This window comes from Cetorhinus maximus, unplaced genomic scaffold (assembly GCF_964194155.1).
Source record: "Cetorhinus maximus unplaced genomic scaffold, sCetMax3.hap1.1 HAP1_SCAFFOLD_1165, whole genome shotgun sequence".
NCBI classification, from domain to species: domain Eukaryota; kingdom Metazoa; phylum Chordata; class Chondrichthyes; order Lamniformes; family Cetorhinidae; genus Cetorhinus; species Cetorhinus maximus.
Window position 1 is genome coordinate 1 of NW_027597107.1, and position 20,277 is coordinate 20,277.

Here is a 20,277-nt window from a genome sequence, read left to right on the forward strand (position 1 = left end):
AACCGTTGAAACCCCTCTTGAGCTCCTCAATGTTCTCTGGGGTCAGCAGTTGCACATTTAGCTTCCATGCCCCCCTGCCCACCCTCAGGTCTTCCTCCAAGTGGCAGTCCGCCAGTAGGAGGCAGTGGTCAGAGAAGAACACCGGCTTGACGTCGGTGGATCTGACTGTGAATGCACGGGACACAAACAGGAAGTCTATCCTGGAACGAATGGACCCGTCTGGCCGCGACCAGGTGTATCTACGCTGCGCTCCGTCTGCAGGGTTGCTGAAGACGTCGTGCAGCTTGGCATCCTTAACTGTTTCCATCAGGGATCTGGACGTAGCGTCCAATCTGCTTCCGGCCCTGCTGGATCGTCCAGCCGCATCGATGATGCAGTTGAAGTCCCCGCCCAGAATGACCGGCCTGGAGGTCGCCAGCAGCAGTGGGAGCTGCTGAAAAACCTCCAGCCGCTCAGCCCCTTGTGCCGGGCCGTACACGTTTATTAACCGGAGTGGAGCGTTCTTGTACATTACGTCTGCTACCAGGAGTCGCCCGCCCACCACCTCCTTGACCTCGGAGACGGTGAAGTTGCCTCCCCGCAGCAGAATACCCAGGCCGGAGGAACGAGAGTCGTTTCCGCCCGACCAGATCGATGGCCCGTGGGACCACCATCGTGACCATTGCCTGTAGGAGCTGAGGTGCGGTATGGCACACTCCTGCAGAAACAACAGGTCAGCTTTGACCTTGGCTAGGTAGTCCAAGGTCGCAACACATCGCGTAGTAGATTTAATGCTACGCACATTTATGGATACAATCGTTAAACCCATATTAAAGCATTTATTCTCCTACCAAACCCACTGTCTCTGAGAGTCCCAGACCTTTAGTCTGCTCCTTCATACCCGTAGTGAGCTCAAATTCCTTCTTAGCCAAAAGGCCGAGAAGCGATGAGAAAGAAAGAAAGTTGTGTTTTGAAAGATGTGCATGTTGAAAAGTAAAGAAAGCAGATGTTTGTAAGAAATCTATTTTTAGCATTGAAAATCCCCTGGAAAGGGGTGGTGCACCATTCCCAGAGATACTGCAATACCAGGTTGATGCGTGGAGTGGACAGAGCAAGCCCCTATTCCATCTCCCTGCTCCAAAAATCAATTTAATATATGGTCCCCAGATAAGGGACGTATCAGATATTAAACTGATAAGAACAGATTTTTTTTTTTTTTTGTAAAAATATACTTTATTCATAAAAATCTTCAATCACATTCAAAACCATTTCAAAAACAACATTACAAGGGTACAATCCAGGTTAAACTTTTACAAAATGTATCACCAGGTGCATCAGTACAAACAATATTACAGTCATTTACAGCCTTTCATTTTGATCTGTACAGCCCGAGGGGCTCTAAACAGTTCCCAGTCTCTCGGTGCGCTGTGGTAGAAAGGTCTTAGACAGCGACCCTTCCCCATTGCGCCTTTGCGGCAGCTGCCCCAAGCTTTAGTGCGTCCCTCAGCACGTAGTCCTGGACTTTGGATTGTGCCAGTCCGCAACAATCGGTCGGGGACAACTCTTTGTGCTGGAAGACCAACAAGTTTCGGGCAGACCAAAGCGCGTCTTTCACCGAGTTGATGATCCTCCAGCTGCAGTTGATGTTTGTCTCGGTGTGTGTCCCTGGGAACAGCCCGTAGAGCACAGAGTCCTGTGTCACAGAACTGCTCGGGATGAACCTCGACAGCAACCACTGCATCTCTCTCCAGACTTTCTTTGCAAAGGCACAATCCACAAGGAGGTGAACAACGGTCTCTTCCCCACCACAGCCACCTCGAGGGCATCGTGCAGAGGGGGTGAGACTCCTGGCGTGTAGGAAGGATCTGACGGGGAGGGCCTTTCTCACCACCAGCCAAGCTACGTCTTGGTGCTTGTTGGAAAGTTCTGGCGATGAGGCATTCTGCCAAATGACTTTGACAGTCTGCTCGGGGAACCATCCCACAGGGTCCACCCTCTCCTTATCCCTCAGGGCCTCTAGGACGTTACGTGCTGACCACTGCCTGATGGACTTGTGGTCAAAGGTGTTTTTCTGCATAAATTTTTCCACCAGGGACAGGTGGTACGGCACGGTCCAACTACTTGGAGCGTTCCGCGGCAGCGTGGCCAGACCCATCCTTCGCAACACCGGGGACAGGTAGAACCTCAGCACGTAGTGACACTTGGTGTTTGCGTACTGAGGGTCTACGCACCGCTTGATGCAGCCGCACACAAAGGTGGCCATCAGTATGAGGGCGATGTTGGGCACGTTTTTTCCCCCTTTATCTAGAGGCTTGTACATCGCGTCCCTGCAGACACGATCCATTTTCGACCTCCAGATAAAGCGGAAGATGGCTCGAGTGATCGCCATCGCGCAGGAGTGTGGAATGGGCCAGACCTGCGCCACGTACAGCAACAGCGAGAGTACCTCACACCTGATGACCAGGTTCTTACCCGCAATGGAGAGGGAGCGTCGCTCCCACATGCCCAGTTTCCTTTTCACCATAGCCACTCGCTCCTTCCAGTTTCTAACGCATGCCCCGGTCCCTCCGAACCATATCCCCAGCACCTTCAGGCCGTCAGCCCTGACAGTGAAGGGGACAAAGGATCGGTCAGCCCACTTCCCAAAGAACATGGCCTCGCTCTTCCCACGATTTACCTTGGCTCCCGAGGCCAGTTCGAACTGGTCGCAGACGTGCATCAGTCTGCGCACCGACAGCGGATCCGAGCAGAAGACGACGACGTCGTCCATGTACAGGGAGGCTTTTACCTGAGTGCCTCCACTGCCTGGGATCGTCACTCCTCTTATGCCCGGATCCTTCCTGATGGACTCGGCAAAGGGTTCTATGCAGCACACAAAAAGGACAGGCGAGAGAGGGCAGCCCTGCCTGACTCCAGATTTAATCGGAAAGCTATCTGTTTCCCACCCATTGATTGAGACTGCGCTACTGATGTTAGTGTAGAGCAGTTGGATCCAATTTCGAATTCCCTCCCCAAAGCCCATTTTGGAGAGCACATCCCCCATGTAGGTGTGCGATATTCTGTCAAAGGCCTTCTCCTGATCCAAGCTGATGAGGCAGGTATCCACACCCCTGTCCTGTACATAGGCAATCGTATCCCTGAGCAGCGCCAGGCTGTCAGAGATCTTCCTGCCTGGCACAGAGCAGGTCTGGTCAGGGTGAATCACCAATTCCAGAGCGGATTTGACCCGGTTGGCGATGACCTTGGACAGAATCTTATAGTCCATATTCAACAGTGAAATGGGTCGCCAATTTCTAATTTCCTCCCTTTCCCCCTTGTGCTTGTAGATGAGGGTGATGATGCCTTTCCTCATGGATTCTGACATGCTGCCGGCCAGGAGCATACTCTCGTACACTTCTAGCAGGTCTGGGCCGATCAAGTCCCACAGAGCCGAATACAACTCCGCCGGCAGGCCGTCGCTTCCGGGGGTTTTACTCTTCTCGAAGGACTCGAGGGCCTTAGTCAGTTCGTCAGGAGTTAGCGGTTTGTCTAGGCTCTCCCGCGTACTGTGGTCTAGGACCTCCGTGATAGAGGACAGGAAGGACTGGGAGGCCGTGCTGTCCGTGGGCTTCACGTCATACAGTCCGGCATAAAAGGATTTGCTGATCCTCAGAATGTCGGACCGTGATGACTTTACTGAGCCGTCTTCTTCCTTCAGGCTGCTGATCACAGAGCGCTCTCTGTGTACCTTTTGGAAGAAGAAACGTGAGCACGTCTCATCCTGCTCCACGGAGCGGACTCTGGAACGGAAGATGATCTTGGAGGCCTCCGAGGCAAAGTGCGAGGCTTGCTGGCCCTTCACCTCTTGGAGCTCCTCCTTGACATCGACCCCCATCGACTGCAGCCGGAGCAGATTCTGCATCTTTTCCTGGAGTCGGGACATTTCCCTCTGTTCCTTTCTAGCTTTCTGGGTGCCTTTGAGGATGAAAAACCTCTTGATGCTTCCCTTGATCACTTCCCACCAGTGTGTCAGGGACTCAAAGAGGGGTTTCACGGTTCTCCAACCTTTGTAATCCCTCTTGAGCTCCTCAATGTTCTCTGGGGTCAGCAGTTGCACATTTAGCTTCCATGCCCCCCTGCCCACCCTCAGGTCTTCCTCCAAGTGGCAGTCCGCCAGTAGGAGGCAGTGGTCAGAGAAGAACACCGGCTTGACCTCGGTGGATCTGACTGTGAATGCACGGGACACAAACAGGAAGTCTATCCTGGAACGAATGGACCCGTCTGGCCGCGACCAGGTGTATCTACGCTGCGCTCCGTCTGCAGGGTTGCTGAAGACGTCGTGCAGCTTGGCATCCTTAACTGTTTCCATCAGGGATCTGGACGTAGCGTCCAATCTGCTTCCGGCCCTGCTGGATCGTCCAGCCGCATCGATGATGCAGTTGAAGTCCCCGCCCAGAATGACCGGCCTGGAGGTCGCCAGCAGCAGTGGGAGCTGCTGAAAAACCTCCAGCCGCTCAGCCCCTTGTGCCGGGCCGTACACGTTAATTAACCGGAGTGGAGCGTTCTTGTACATTACGTCTGCTACCAGGAGTCGCCCGCCCACCACCTCCTTGACCTCGGAGACGGTGAAGTTGCCTCCCCGCAGCAGAATACCCAGGCCGGAGGAACGAGAGTCGTTTCCGCCCGACCAGATCGATGGCCCGTGGGACCACCATCGTGACCATTGCCTGTAGGAGCTGAGGTGCGGTATCGCACACTCCTGCAGAAACAACAGGTCAGCTTTGACCTTGGCTAGGTAGTCCAAGGTCGCAACACATCGCGTAGTAGATTTAATGCTACGCACATTTATGGATACAATCTTTAAACCCATATTAAAGCATTTATTCTCCTACCAAACCCACTGTCTCTGAGAGTCCCAGACCTTTAGTCTGCTCCTTCATACCCGTAGTGAGCTCAAATTCCTTCACTTTGGATGGGCTGAGGTAGATCTCCTTGGCCGTGTTCTGCTCCAGTGGCATCTGGAGGTTCACGTAGTGAGCGGATTTTGAGATGACCTTTGCTGGAGAAGCTTCTCCAAAACTCACCCCCTCTGGGGGGTTGCTGTTCCCGGCTTCCTGGAGCTGGGGTGCGATGATTGCCTCACTGCTCCCAGATTCCAGGGGCTGTGGTGCACTGGCCTCCTCAGGTTGCAGGCAAAGTTGGGGTGCGTTGGTCTCCTTGTTGTCTCCAATTTTCTGGAGCTCGGGTGTCTCGTCCTCCAACGCCCTGGAGCTTTGCCGCCTCTTCTGTCGGTGCCGCTCTGGCACTTCCTCATCCGAAGAGCTGCTGCCCTTGTCATCCGTGTCGGATGGGAGACGCCTCTTGCCGCTTCTCTGGGAAACGCCTTTGCTTCTTCTTCGCTCCCTCTTACTTTTCTTGTTCTTCACCGTCCGCCACTCCCCCTGCTGCTTTTCCACTGCTGCCTCCTCCTCCATTGATTCGCTGTCCTGAGGACTGGAAGGTTCAGGGGGTGGTGCTGTTGATTGGCTCTCTGTTGCCTCAATCTCTTTCTCCACCTTGTCTCTCTCTGTGTCCTCCTTTGTCCCGTTGAGCTCCCTGGGGGCCTTGGTGGTTGGAGTGACACGGAACATTTCTTCTGCTTCCCCGTGGTCGGCTTTGGCTGCCTGTGCGTAAGTACGGCAGCGTTTGGGGCAGGTCCTGTAGAGGTGACTTGCCTCGCCACACAGGTTGCAGCACTTGGCCTGTTTGCAGTCTTTTGTCTGGTGCCCTTCCTGTTTGCAGATCTTGCAGAGGGAGGCGCTGCAGTTGGCCGCCACATGACCAGCCTTGCCGCATGAGCGACAATGCTTGGGTTGCCCAGCGTAGACCAGGTAGCCACGGTTTCCCCCGATAGCGAAACTGGAAGGAGGGTGGAAAATGGCTCCCTTACCATCGGTCTTTAGCGTGACCTTAAACAGGCGTTTGCCTGTCCAGATCCCCAAGTCGTCTCGAATCTCGGTGCCGCTCCCCACCTTATCGAAGTACCTGGTGAGGAAGGTGACCACGTCGGCGACAGGGACGAAGGGGTTGTACACATGCACCATCACCTCACGTTCCCGTTGCAACGGCAGAGAGAAGTGCGGCTCCGCCGTCAGGATCTTCATCTCCGGCAGGTCTCTCTTCTCCTCGAACACCCTCAGGAGCCGGACGCAGTCTGCCACTTGCTTGAACGTCACGTCGAAATAACCACCTTTGCGGGAGTCGTGCAGGGTGAAGATCTCCGTAGCTTGGAAGCCGCACGCCTTCAACAGGATCCTCCTGGTGAAGAAGCCCCGATCCATAGGTGATCCTCCTTCGTCGCTGTGGTTCACCGTGACTCGGACGGTGATAGGTAACCCACGGTATGAATTCGGATTGCGATTGGTTTTCGCCCTTCCATCCCGACCTTGCCATGGCAGGACCATGGTGTCGCCCCTGCAACACTACACTTGATGTTAGCCAAAAGGCCGAGAAGCGATGAGAAAGAAAGAAAGTTGTGTTTTGAAAGATGCGCATGTTGAAAAGTAAAGAAAGCAGATGTTTGTAAGAAATCTATTTTTAGCATTGAAAATCCCCTAAAAGGGGTGGTGCACCATTCCCAGAGATACTGCAATACCGGGTCGATGCGTGGAGTGGACAGAGCAAGCCCCTATTCCATCTCCCTGCTCCAAAAATCAATTTAATATATGGTCCCCAGATAAGGGACGTATCAGATATTAAACTGATAAGAACAGATTTTTTTTTTTTTTTTTTTTGTAAAAATATACTTTATTCATAAAAATCTTCAATCACATTCAAAACCATTTCAAAACCAACATTACAAGGGTACAATCCAGGTTAAACTTTTACAAAATGTATCACCAGGTGCATCAGTACAAACAATATTACAGTCATTTACAGCCTTTCATTTTGATCTGTACAGCCCGAGGGGCTCTAAACAGTTCCCAGTCTCTCGGTGCGCTGTGGTAGAAAGGTCTTAGACAGCGACCCTTCCCCATTGCGCCTTTGCGGCAGCTGCCCCAAGCTTTAGTGCGTCCCTCAGCACGTAGTCCTGGACTTTGGATTGTGCCAGTCCGCAACAATCGGTCGGGGACAACTCTTTGTGCTGGAAGACCAACAAGTTACGGGCAGACCAAACCGCGTCTTTCACCGAGTTGATGATCCTCCAGCTGCAGTTGATGTTTGTCTCGGTGTGTGTCCCTGGGAACAGCCCGTAGAGCACAGAGTCCTGTGTCACAGAACTGCTCGGGATGAACCTCGACAGCAACCACTGCATCTCTCTCCAGACTTTCTTTGCAAAGGCACAATCCACAAGGAGGTGAACAACGGTCTCTTCCCCACCACAGCCACCTCGAGGGCATCGTGCAGAGGGGGTGAGACTCCTGGCGTGTAGGAAGGATCTGACGGGGAGGGCCTTTCTCACCACCAGCCAAGCTACGTCTTGGTGCTTGTTGGAAAGTTCTGGCGATGAGGCATTCTGCCAAATGACTTTGACAGTCTGCTCGGGGAACCATCCCACAGGGTCCACCCTCTCCTTATCCCTCAGGGCCTCTAGGACGTTACGTGCTGACCACTGCCTGATGGACTTGTGGTCAAAGGTGTTTTTCTGCATAAATTTTTCCACCAGGGACAGGTGGTACGGCACGGTCCAACTACTTGGAGCGTTCCGCGGCAGCGTGGCCAGACCCATCCTTCGCAACACCGGGGACAGGTAGAACCTCAGCACGTAGTGACACTTGGTGTTTGCGTACTGAGGGTCTACGCACCGCTTGATGCAGCCGCACACAAAGGTGGCCATCAGTATGAGGGCGATGTTGGGCACGTTTTTTCCCCCTTTATCTAGAGGCTTGTACATCGCGTCCCTGCAGACACGATCCATTTTCGACCTCCAGATAAAGCGGAAGATGGCTCGAGTGATCGCCATCGCGCAGGAGTGTGGAATGGGCCAGACCTGCGCCACGTACAGTAACAGCGAGAGTACCTCACACCTGATGACCAGGTTCTTACCCGCAATGGAGAGGGAGCGTCGCTCCCACATGCCCAGTTTCCTTTTCACCATAGCCACTCGCTCCTTCCAGTTTCTAACGCATGCCCCGGTCCCTCCGAACCATATCCCCAGCACCTTCAGGCCGTCAGCCCTGACAGTGAAGGGGACAAAGGATCGGTCAGCCCAGTTCCCAAAGAACATGGCCTCGCTCTTCCCACGATTTACCTTGGCTCCCGAGGCCAGTTCGAACTGGTCGCAGACGTGTATCAGTCTGCGCACCGACAGCGGATCCGAGCAGAAGACGGCGACGTCGTCCATGTACAGGGAGGCTTTTACCTGAGTGCCTCCACTGCCTGGGATCGTCACTCCTCTTATGCCCGGATCCTTCCTGATGGACTCGGCAAAGGGTTCTATGCAGCACACAAAAAGGACAGGCGAGAGAGGGCAGCCCTGCCTGACTCCAGATTTAATCGGGAAGCTATCTGTTTCCCACCCATTGATTGAGACTGCGCTACTGATGTTAGTGTAGAGCAGTTGGATCCAATTTCGAATTCCCTCCCCAAAGCCCATTTTGGAGAGCACATCCCCCATGTAGGTGTGCGATATTCTGTCAAAGGCCTTCTCCTGATCCAAGCTGATGAGGCAGGTATCCACACCCCTGTCCTGTACATAGGCAATCGTATCCCTGAGCAGCGCCAGGCTGTCAGAGATCTTCCTGCCTGGCACAGAGCAGGTCTGGTCAGGGTGAATCACCAATTCCACAGCGGATTTGACCCGGTTGGCGATGACCTTGGACAGAATCTTATAGTCCATATTCAACAGTGAAATGGGTCGCCAATTTCTAATTTCCTCCCTTTCCCCCTTGTGCTTGTAGATGAGGGTGATGATGCCTTTCCTCATGGATTCTGACCTGCTGCCGGCCAGGAGCATACTCTCGTACACTTCTAGCAGGTCTGGGCCGATCAAGTCCCACAGAGCCGAATACAACTCCGCCGGCAGGCCGTCGCTTCCGGGGGTTTTACTCTTCTCGAAGGACTCGAGGGCCTTAGTCAGTTCGTCAGGAGTTAGCGGTTTGTCTAGGCTCTCCCGCGTACTGTGGTCTAGGACCTCCGTGATAGAGGACAGGAAGGACTGGGAGGCCGTGCTGTCCGTGGGCTTCACATCATACAGTCCGGCATAAAAGGATTTGCTGATCCTCAGAATGTCGGACCGTGATGACTTTACTGAGCCGTCTTCTTCCTTCAGGCTGCTGATCACAGAGCGCTCTCTGTGTACCTTTTGGAAGAAGAAACGTGAGCACGTCTCATCCTGCTCCACGGAGCGGACTCTGGAACGGAAGATGATCTTGGAGGCCTCCGAGGCAAAGTGCGAGGCTTGCTGGCCCTTCACCTCTTGGAGCTCCTCCTTGACATCGACCCCCATCGACTGCAGCCGGAGCAGATTCTGCATCTTTTCCTGGAGTCGGGACATTTCCCTCTGTTCCTTTCTAGCTTTCTGGGTGCCTTTGCGGATGAAAAACCTCTTGATGCTTCCCTTGATCACTTCCCACCAGTGTGTCAGGGACTCAAAGAGGGGTTTCACGGTTCTCCAACCTTTGTACTCCCTCTTGAGCTCCTCAATGTTCTCTGGGGTCAGCAGTTGCACATTTAGCTTCCATGCCCCCCTGCCCACCCTCAGGTCTTCCTCCAAGTGGCAGTCCGCCAGTAGGAGGCAGTGGTCAGAGAAGAACACCGGCTTGACGTCGGTGGATCTGACTGTGAATGCACGGGACACAAACAGGAAGTCTATCCTGGAACGAATGGACCCGTCTGGCCGCGACCAGGTGTATCTACGCTGCGCTCCGTCTGCAGGGTTGCTGAAGACGTCGTGCAGCTTGGCATCCTTAACTGTTTCCATCAGGGATCTGGACGTAGCGTCCAATCTGCTTCCGGCCCTGCTGGATCGTCCAGCCGCATCGATGATGCAGTTGAAGTCCCCGCCCAGAATGACCGGCCTGGAGGTCGCCAGCAGCAGTGGGAGCTGCTGAAAAACCTCCAGCCGCTCAGCCCCTTGTGCCGGGCCGTACACGTTTATTAACCGGAGTGGAGCGTTCTTGTACATTACGTCTGCTACCAGGAGTCGCCCGCCCACCACCTCCTTGACCTCGGAGACGGTGAAGTTGCCTCCCCGCAGCAGAATACCCAGGCCGGAGGAACGAGAGTCGTTTCCGCCCGACCAGATCGATGGCCCGTGGGACCACCATCGTGACCATTGCCTGTAGGAGCTGAGGTGCGGTATGGCACACTCCTGCAGAAACAACAGGTCAGCTTTGACCTTGGCTAGGTAGTCCAAGGTCGCAACACATCGCGTAGTAGATTTAATGCTACGCACATTTATGGATACAATCTTTAAACCCATATTAAAGCATTTATTCTCCTACCAAACCCACTGTCTCTGAGAGTCCCAGACCTTTAGTCTGCTCCTTCATACCCGTAGTGAGCTCAAATTCCTTCTTAGCCAAAAGGCCGAGAAGCGATGAGAAAGAAAGAAAGTTGTGTTTTGAAAGATGTGCATGTTGAAAAGTAAAGAAAGCAGATGTTTGTAAGAAATCTATTTTTAGCATTGAAAATCCCCTGGAAAGGGGTGGTGCACCATTCCCAGAGATACTGCAATACCAGGTTGATGCGTGGAGTGGACAGAGCAAGCCCCTATTCCATCTCCCTGCTCCAAAAATCAATTTAATATATGGTCCCCAGATAAGGGACGTATCAGATATTAAACTGATAAGAACAGATTTTTTTTTTTTTTGTAAAAATATACTTTATTCATAAAAATCTTCAATCACATTCAAAACCATTTCAAAAACAACATTACAAGGGTACAATCCAGGTTAAACTTTTACAAAATGTATCACCAGGTGCATCAGTACAAACAATATTACAGTCATTTACAGCCTTTCATTTTGATCTGTACAGCCCGAGGGGCTCTAAACAGTTCCCAGTCTCTCGGTGCGCTGTGGTAGAAAGGTCTTAGACAGCGACCCTTCCCCATTGCGCCTTTGCGGCAGCTGCCCCAAGCTTTAGTGCGTCCCTCAGCACGTAGTCCTGGACTTTGGATTGTGCCAGTCCGCAACAATCGGTCGGGGACAAATCTTTGTGCTGGAAGACCAACAAGTTTCGGGCAGACCAAAGCGCGTCTTTCACCGAGTTGATGATCCTCCAGCTGCAGTTGATGTTTGTCTCGGTGTGTGTCCCTGGGAACAGCCCGTAGAGCACAGAGTCCTGTGTCACAGAACTGCTCGGGATGAACCTCGACAGCAACCACTGCATCTCTCTCCAGACTTTCTTTGCAAAGGCACAATCCACAAGGAGGTGAACAACGGTCTCTTCCCCACCACAGCCACCTCGAGGGCATCGTGCAGAGGGGGTGAGACTCCTGGCGTGTAGGAAGGATCTGACGGGGAGGGCCTTTCTCACCACCAGCCAAGCTACGTCTTGGTGCTTGTTGGAAAGTTCTGGCGATGAGGCATTCTGCCAAATGACTTTGACAGTCTGCTCGGGGAACCATCCCACAGGGTCCACCCTCTCCTTATCCCTCAGGGCCTCTAGGACGTTACGTGCTGACCACTGCCTGATGGACTTGTGGTCAAAGGTGTTTTTCTGCATAAATTTTTCCACCAGGGACAGGTGGTACGGCACGGTCCAACTACTTGGAGCGTTCCGCGGCAGCGTGGCCAGACCCATCCTTCGCAACACCGGGGACAGGTAGAACCTCAGCACGTAGTGACACTTGGTGTTTGCGTACTGAGGGTCTACGCACCGCTTGATGCAGCCGCACACAAAGGTGGCCATCAGTATGAGGGCGATGTTGGGCACGTTTTTTCCCCCTTTATCTAGAGGCTTGTACATCGCGTCCCTGCAGACACGATCCATTTTCGACCTCCAGATAAAGCGGAAGATGGCTCGAGTGATCGCCATCGCGCAGGAGTGTGGAATGGGCCAGACCTGCGCCACGTACAGCAACAGCGAGAGTACCTCACACCTGATGACCAGGTTCTTACCCGCAATGGAGAGGGAGCGTCGCTCCCACATGCCCAGTTTCCTTTTCACCATAGCCACTCGCTCCTTCCAGTTTCTAACGCATGCCCCGGTCCCTCCGAACCATATCCCCAGCACCTTCAGGCCGTCAGCCCTGACAGTGAAGGGGACAAAGGATCGGTCAGCCCAGTTCCCAAAGAACGTGGCCTCGCTCTTCCCACGATTTACCTTGGCTCCCGAGGCCAGTTCGAACTGGTCGCAGACGTGCATCAGTCTGCGCACCGACAGCGGATCCGAGCAGAAGACGGCGACGTCGTCCATGTACAGGGAGGCTTTTACCTGAGTGCCTCCACTGCCTGGGATCGTCACTCCTCTTATGCCCGGATCCTTCCTGATGGACTCGGCAAAGGGTTCTATGCAGCACACGAAAAGGACAGGCGAGAGAGGGCAGCCCTGCCTGACTCCAGATTTAATCGGAAAGCTATCTGTTTCCCACCCATTGATTGAGACTGCGCTACTGATGTTAGTGTAGAGCAGTTGGATCCAATTTCGAATTCCCTCCCCAAAGCCCATTTTGGAGAGCACATCCCCCATGTAGGTGTGCGATATTCTGTCAAAGGCCTTCTCCTGATCCAAGCTGATGAGGCAGGTATCCACACCCCTGTCCTGTACATAGGCAATCGTATCCCTGAGCAGCGCCAGGCTGTCAGAGATCTTCCTGCCTGGCACAGAGCAGGTCTGGTCAGGGTGAATCACCAATTCCAGAGCGGATTTGACCCGGTTGGCGATGACCTTGGACAGAATCTTATAGTCCATATTCAACAGTGAAATGGGTCGCCAATTTCTAATTTCCTCCCTTTCCCCCTTGTGCTTGTAGATGAGGGTGATGATGCCTTTCCTCATGGATTCTGACATGCTGCCGGCCAGGAGCATACTCTCGTACACTTCTAGCAGGTCTGGGCCGATCAAGTCCCACAGAGCCGAATACAACTCCGCCGGCAGGCCGTCGCTTCCGGGGGTTTTACTCTTCTCGAAGGACTCGAGGGCCTTAGTCAGTTCGTCAGGAGTTAGCGGTTTGTCTAGGCTCTCCCGCGTACTGTGGTCTAGGACCTCCGTGATAGAGGACAGGAAGGACTGGGAGGCCGTGCTGTCCGTGGGCTTCACGTCATACAGTCCGGCATAAAAGGATTTGCTGATCCTCAGAATGTCGGACCGTGATGACTTTACTGAGCCGTCTTCTTCCTTCAGGCTGCTGATCACAGAGCGCTCTCTGTGTACCTTTTGGAAGAAGAAACGTGAGCACGTCTCATCCTGCTCCACGGAGCGGACTCTGGAACGGAAGATGATCTTGGAGGCCTCCGAGGCAAAGTGCGAGGCTAGCTGGCCCTTCACCTCTTGGAGCTCCTCCTTGACATCGACCCCCATCGACTGCAGCCGGAGCAGATTCTGCATCTTTTCCTGGAGTCGGGACATTTCCCTCTGTTCCTTTCTAGCTTTCTGGGTGCCTTTGAGGATGAAAAACCTCTTGATGCTTCCCTTGATCACTTCCCACCAGTGTGTCAGGGACTCAAAGAGGGGTTTCACGGTTCTCCAACCTTTGTAATCCCTCTTGAGCTCCTCAATGTTCTCTGGGGTCAGCAGTTGCACATTTAGCTTCCATGCCCCCCTGCCCACCCTCAGGTCTTCCTCCAAGTGGCAGTCCGCCAGTAGGAGGCAGTGGTCAGAGAAGAACACCGGCTTGACGTCGGTGGATCTGACTGTGAATGCACGGGACACAAACAGGAAGTCTATCCTGGAACGAATGGACCCGTCTGGCCGCGACCAGGTGTATCTACGCTGCGCTCCGTCTGCAGGGTTGCTGAAGACGTCGTGCAGCTTGGCATCCTTAACTGTTTCCATCAGGGATCTGGACGTAGCGTCCAATCTGCTTCCGGCCCTGCTGGATCGTCCAGCCGCATCGATGATGCAGTTGAAGTCCCCGCCCAGAATGACCGGCCTGGAGGTCGCCAGCAGCAGTGGGAGCTGCTGAAAAACCTCCAGCCGCTCAGCCCCTTGTGCCGGGCCGTACACGTTTATTAACCGGAGTGGAGCGTTCTTGTACATTACGTCTGCTACCAGGAGTCGCCCGCCCACCACCTCCTTGACCTCGGAGACGGTGAAGTTGCCTCCCCGCAGCAGAATACCCAGGCCGGAGGAACGAGAGTCGTTTCCGCCCGACCAGATCGATGGCCCGTGGGACCACCATCGTGACCATTGCCTGTAGGAGCTGAGGTGCGGTATGGCACACTCCTGCAGAAACAACAGGTCAGCTTTGACCTTGGCTAGGTAGTCCAAGGTCGCAACACATCGCGTAGTAGATTTAATGCTACGCACATTTATGGATACAATCTTTAAACCCATATTAAAGCATTTATTCTCCTACCAAACCCACTGTCTCTGAGAGTCCCAGACCTTTAGTCTGCTCCTTCATACCCGTAGTGAGCTCAAATTCCTTCTTAGCCAAAAGGCCGAGAAGCGATGAGAAAGAAAGAAAGTTGTGTTTTGAAAGATGTGCATGTTGAAAAGTAAAGAAAGCAGATGTATGTAAGAAATCTATTTTTAGCATTGAAAATCCCCTGGAAAGGGGTGGTGCACCATTCCCAGAGATACTGCAATACCAGGTCGATGCGTGGAGTGGACAGAGCAAGCCCCTATTCCATCTCCCTGCTCCAAAAATCAATTTAATATATGGTCCCCAGATAAGGGACGTATCAGATATTAAACTGATAAGAACAGATTTTTTTTTTTTTTTTTTTTTGTAAAAATATACTTTATTCATAAAAATCTTCAATCACATTCAAAACCATTTCAAAAACAACATTACAAGGGTACAATCCAGGTTAAACTTTTACAAATTGTATCACCAGGTGCATCAGTACAAACAATATTACAGTCATTTACAGCCTTTCATTTTGATCTGTACAGCCCGAGGGGCTCTAAACAGTTCCCAGTCTCTCGGTGCGCTGTGGTAGAAAGGTCTTAGACAGCGACCCTTCCCCATTGCGCCTTTGCGGCAGCTGCCCCAAGCTTTAGTGCGTCCCTCAGCACGTAGTCCTGGACTTTGGATTGTGCCAGTCCGCAACAATCGGTCGGGGACAAATCTTTGTGCTGGAAGACCAACAAGTTTCGGGCAGACCAAAGCGCGTCTTTCACCGAGTTGATGATCCTCCAGCTGCAGTTGATGTTTGTCTCGGTGTGTGTCCCTGGGAACAGCCCGTAGAGCACAGAGTCCTGTGTCACAGAACTGCTCGGGATGAACCTCGACAGCAACCACTGCATCTCTCTCCAGACTTTCTTTGCAAAGGCACAATCCACAAGGAGGTGAACAACGGTCTCTTCCCCACCACAGCCACCTCGAGGGCATCGTGCAGAGGGGGTGAGACTCCTGGCGTGTAGGAAGGATCTGACGGGGAGGGCCTTTCTCACCACCAGCCAAGCTACGTCTTGGTGCTTGTTGGAAAGTTCTGGCGATGAGGCATTCTGCCAAATGACTTTGACAGTCTGCTCGGGGAACCATCCCACAGGGTCCACCCTCTCCTTATCCCTCAGGGCCTCTAGGACGTTACGTGCTGACCACTGCCTGATGGACTTGTGGTCAAAGGTGTTTTTCTGCATAAATTTTTCCACCAGGGACAGGTGGTACGGCACGGTCCAACTACTTGGAGCGTTCCGCGGCAGCGTGGCCAGACCCATCCTTCGCAACACCGGGGACAGGTAGAACCTCAGCACGTAGTGACACTTGGTGTTTGCGTACTGAGGGTCTACGCACCGCTTGATGCAGCCGCACACAAAGGTGGCCATCAGTATGAGGGCGATGTTGGGCACGTTTTTTCCCCCTTTATCTAGAGGCTTGTACATCGCGTCCCTGCAGACACGATCCATTTTCGACCTCCAGATAAAGCGGAAGATGGCTCGAGTGATCGCCATCGCGCAGGAGTGTGGAATGGGCCAGACCTGCGCCACGTACAGCAACAGCGAGAGTACCTCACACCTGATGACCAGGTTCTTACCCGCAATGGAGAGGGAGCGTCGCTCCCACATGCCCAGTTTCCTTTTCACCATAGCCACTCGCTCCTTCCAGTTTCTAACGCATGCCCCGGTCCCTCCGAACCATATCCCCAGCACCTTCAGGCCGTCAGCCCTGACAGTGAAGGGGACAAAGGATCGGTCAGCCCAGTTCCCAAAGAACGTGGCCTCGCTCTTCCCACGATTTACCTTGGCTCCCGAGGCCAGTTCGAACTGGTCGCAGACGTGCATCAGTCTGCGCACCGACAGCGGATCCGAGCAGAAGACGGCGACGTCGTCCATGTACAGGGAGGCTTTTACCTGAGTGCCTCCACTGCCTGGGATCGTCACTCCTCTTATGCCCGGATCCTTCCTGATGGACTCGGCAAAGGGTTCTATGCAGCACACGAAAAGGACAGGCGAGAGAGGGCAGCCCTGCCTGACTCCAGATTTAATCGGAAAGCTATCTGTTTCCCACCCATTGATTGAGACTGCGCTACTGATGTTAGTGTAGAGCAGTTGGATCCAATTTCGAATTCCCTCCCCAAAGCCCATTTTGGAGAGCACATCCCCCATGTAGGTGTGCGATATTCTGTCAAAGGCCTTCTCCTGATCCAAGCTGATGAGGCAGGTATCCACACCCCTGTCCTGTACATAGGCAATCGTATCCCTGAGCAGCGCCAGGCTGTCAGAGATCTTCCTGCCTGGCACAGAGCAGGTCTGGTCAGGGTGAATCACCAATTCCAGAGCGGATTTGACCCGGTTGGCGATGACCTTGGACAGAATCTTATAGTCCATATTCAACAGTGAAATGGGTCGCCAATTTCTAATTTCCTCCCTTTCCCCCTTGTGCTTGTAGATGAGGGTGATGATGCCTTTCCTCATGGATTCTGACATGCTGCCGGCCAGGAGCATACTCTCGTACACTTCTAGCAGGTCTGGGCCGATCAAGTCCCACAGAGCCGAATACAACTCCGCCGGCAGGCCGTCGCTTCCGGGGGTTTTACTCTTCTCGAAGGACTCGAGGGCCTTAGTCAGTTCGTCAGGAGTTAGCGGTTTGTCTAGGCTCTCCCGCGTACTGTGGTCTAGGACCTCCGTGATAGAGGACAGGAAGGACTGGGAGGCCGTGCTGTCCGTGGGCTTCACGTCATACAGTCCGGCATAAAAGGATTTGCTGATCCTCAGAATGTCGGACCGTGATGACTTTACTGAGCCGTCTTCTTCCTTCAGGCTGCTGATCACAGAGCGCTCTCTGTGTACCTTTTGGAAGAAGAAACGTGAGCACGTCTCATCCTGCTCCACGGAGCGGACTCTGGAACGGAAGATGATCTTGGAGGCCTCCGAGGCAAAGTGCGAGGCTAGCTGGCCCTTCACCTCTTGGAGCTCCTCCTTGACATCGACCCCCATCGACTGCAGCCGGAGCAGATTCTGCATCTTTTCCTGGAGTCGGGACATTTCCCTCTGTTCCTTTCTAGCTTTCTGGGTGCCTTTGAGGATGAAAAACCTCTTGATGCTTCCCTTGATCACTTCCCACCAGTGTGTCAGGGACTCAAAGAGGGGTTTCACGGTTCTCCAACCTTTGTAATCCCTCTTGAGCTCCTCAATGTTCTCTGGGGTCAGCAGTTGCACATTTAGCTTCCATGCCCCCCTGCCCACCCTCAGGTCTTCCTCCAAGTGGCAGTCCGCCAGTAGGAGGCAGTGGTCAGAGAAGAACACCGGCTTGACGTCGGTGGATCTGACTGTGAATGCACGGGACACAAACAGGAAGTCTATCCTGGAACGAATGGACCCGTCTGGCCGCGACCAGGTGTATCTACGCTGCGCTCCGTCTGCAGGGTTGCTGAAGACGTCGTGCAGCTTGGCATCCTTAACTGTTTCCATCAGGGATCTGGACGTAGCGTCCAATCTGCTTCCGGCCCTGCTGGATCGTCCAGCCGCATCGATGATGCAGTTGAAGTCCCCGCCCAGAATGACCGGCCTGGAGGTCGCCAGCAGCAGTGGGAGCTGCTGAAAAACCTCCAGCCGCTCAGCCCCTTGTGCCGGGCCGTACACGTTTATTAACCGGAGTGGAGCGTTCTTGTACATTACGTCTGCTACCAGGAGTCGCCCGCCCACCACCTCCTTGACCTCGGAGACGGTGAAGTTGCCTCCCCGCAGCAGAATACCCAGGCCGGAGGAACGAGAGTCGTTTCCGCCCGACCAGATCGATGGCCCGTGGGACCACCATCGTGACCATTGCCTGTAGGAGCTGAGGTGCGGTATGGCACACTCCTGCAGAAACAACAGGTCAGCTTTGACCTTGGCTAGGTAGTCCAAGGTCGCAACACATCGCGTAGTAGATTTAATGCTACGCACATTTATGGATACAATCTTTAAACCCATATTAAAGCATTTATTCTCCTACCAAACCCACTGTCTCTGAGAGTCCCAGACCTTTAGTCTGCTCCTTCATACCCGTAGTGAGCTCAAATTCCTTCTTAGCCAAAAGGCCGAGAAGCGATGAGAAAGAAAGAAAGTTGTGTTTTGAAAGATGTGCATGTTGAAAAGTAAAGAAAGCAGATGTATGTAAGAAATCTATTTTTAGCATTGAAAATCCCCTGGAAAGGGGTGGTGCACCATTCCCAGAGATACTGCAATACCAGGTCGATGCGTGGAGTGGACAGAGCAAGCCCCTATTCCATCTCCCTGCTCCAAAAATCAATTTAATATATGGTCCCCAGATAAGGGACGTATCAGATATTAAACTGATAAGAACAGATTTTTTTTTTTTTTTTGTAAAAATATACTTTATTCATAAAAAATCTTCAATCACATTCAAAACCATTTCAAAAACAACATTACAAGGGTACAATCCAGGTTAAACTTTTACAAAATGTATCACCAGGTGCATCAGTACAAACAATATTACAATCATTTACAGCCTTTCATTTTGATCTGTACAGCCCGAGGGGCTCTAAACAGTTCCCAGTCTCTCGGTGCGCTGTGGTAGAAAGGTCTTAGACAGCGACCCTTCCCCATTGCGCCTTTGCGGCAGCTGCCCCAAGCTTTAGTGCGTCCCTCAGCACGTAGTCCTGGACTTTGGATTGTGCCAGTCCGCAACAATCGGTCGGGGACAACTCTTTGTGCTGGAAGACCAACAAGTTTCGGGCAGACCAAAGCGCCTCTTTCACCGAGTTGATGATCCTCCAGCTGCAGTTGATGTTTGTCTCGGTGTGTGTCCCTGGGAACAGCCCGTAGAGCACAGAGTCCTGTGTCACAGAACTGCTCGGGATGAACCTCGACAGCAACCACTGCATCTCTCTCCAGACTTTCTTTGCAAAGGCACAATCCACAAGGAGGTGAACAACGGTCTCTTCCCCACCACAGCCACCTCGAGGGCATCGTGCAGAGGGGGTGAGACTCCTGGCGTGTAGGAAGGATCTGACGGGGAGGGCCTTTCTCACCACCAGCCAAGCTACGTCTTGGTGCTTGTTGGAAAGTTCTGGCGATGAGGCATTCTGCCAAATGACTTTGACAGTCTGCTCGGGGAACCATCCCACAGGGTCCACCCTCTCCTTATCCCTCAGGGCCTCTAGGACGTTACGTGCTGACCACTGCCTGATGGACTTGTGGTCAAAGGTGTTTTTCTGCATAAATTTTTCCACCAGGGACAGGTGGTACGGCACGGTCCAACTACTTGGAGCGTTCCGCGGCAGCGTGGCCAGACCCATCCTTCGCAACACCGGGGACAGGTAGAACCTCAGCACGTAGTGACACTTGGTGTTTGCGTACTGAGGGTCTACGCACCGCTTGATGCAGCCGCACACAAAGGTGGCCATCAGTATGAGGGCGATGTTGGGCACGTTTTTTCCCCCTTTATCTAGAGGCTTGTACATCGCGTCCCTGCAGACACGATCCATTTTCGACCTCCAGATAAAGCGGAAGATGGCTCGAGTGATCGCCATCGCGCAGGAGTGTGGAATGGGCCAGACCTGCGCCACGTACAGCAACAGCGAGAGTACCTCACACCTGATGACCAGGTTCTTACCCGCAATGGAGAGGGAGCGTCGCTCCCACATGCCCAGTTTCCTTTTCACCATAGCCACTCGCTCCTTCCAGTTTCTAACGCATGCCCCGGTCCCTCCGAACCATATCCCCAGCACCTTCAGGCCGTCAGCCCTGACAGTGAAGGGGACAAAGGATCGGTCAGCCCACTTCCCAAAGAACATGGCCTCGCTCTTCCCACGATTTACCTTGGCTCCCGAGGCCAGTTCG

At 53.2% G+C, this 20,277-nt stretch overlaps 2 non-coding genes and 3 pseudogenes across 2 annotated transcripts; all 5 read right to left on the reverse strand.

Annotated features, from left to right (window-relative positions):
• Positions 1-1,031: 1,031 nt before the first annotated feature.
• On the reverse strand, positions 1,032-1,209 carry LOC144675807 (U2 spliceosomal RNA; annotated as a pseudogene).
• A 5,349-nt stretch (positions 1,210-6,558) lies between these two features.
• On the reverse strand, positions 6,559-6,741 carry LOC144675805 (U2 spliceosomal RNA). The gene has a single exon (XR_013575167.1). It is a non-coding gene; the product is annotated as a U2 spliceosomal RNA (small nuclear RNA).
• A 3,842-nt stretch (positions 6,742-10,583) lies between these two features.
• On the reverse strand, positions 10,584-10,760 carry LOC144675808 (U2 spliceosomal RNA; annotated as a pseudogene).
• A 3,842-nt stretch (positions 10,761-14,602) lies between these two features.
• Positions 14,603-14,786, reverse strand: LOC144675810 (U2 spliceosomal RNA). Its single transcript, XR_013575168.1, has one exon. It is a non-coding gene; the product is annotated as a U2 spliceosomal RNA (small nuclear RNA).
• A 3,842-nt stretch (positions 14,787-18,628) lies between these two features.
• LOC144675809 (U2 spliceosomal RNA) lies at positions 18,629-18,807 on the reverse strand (annotated as a pseudogene).
• Between the last annotated feature and the right edge of the window lie 1,470 nt (positions 18,808-20,277).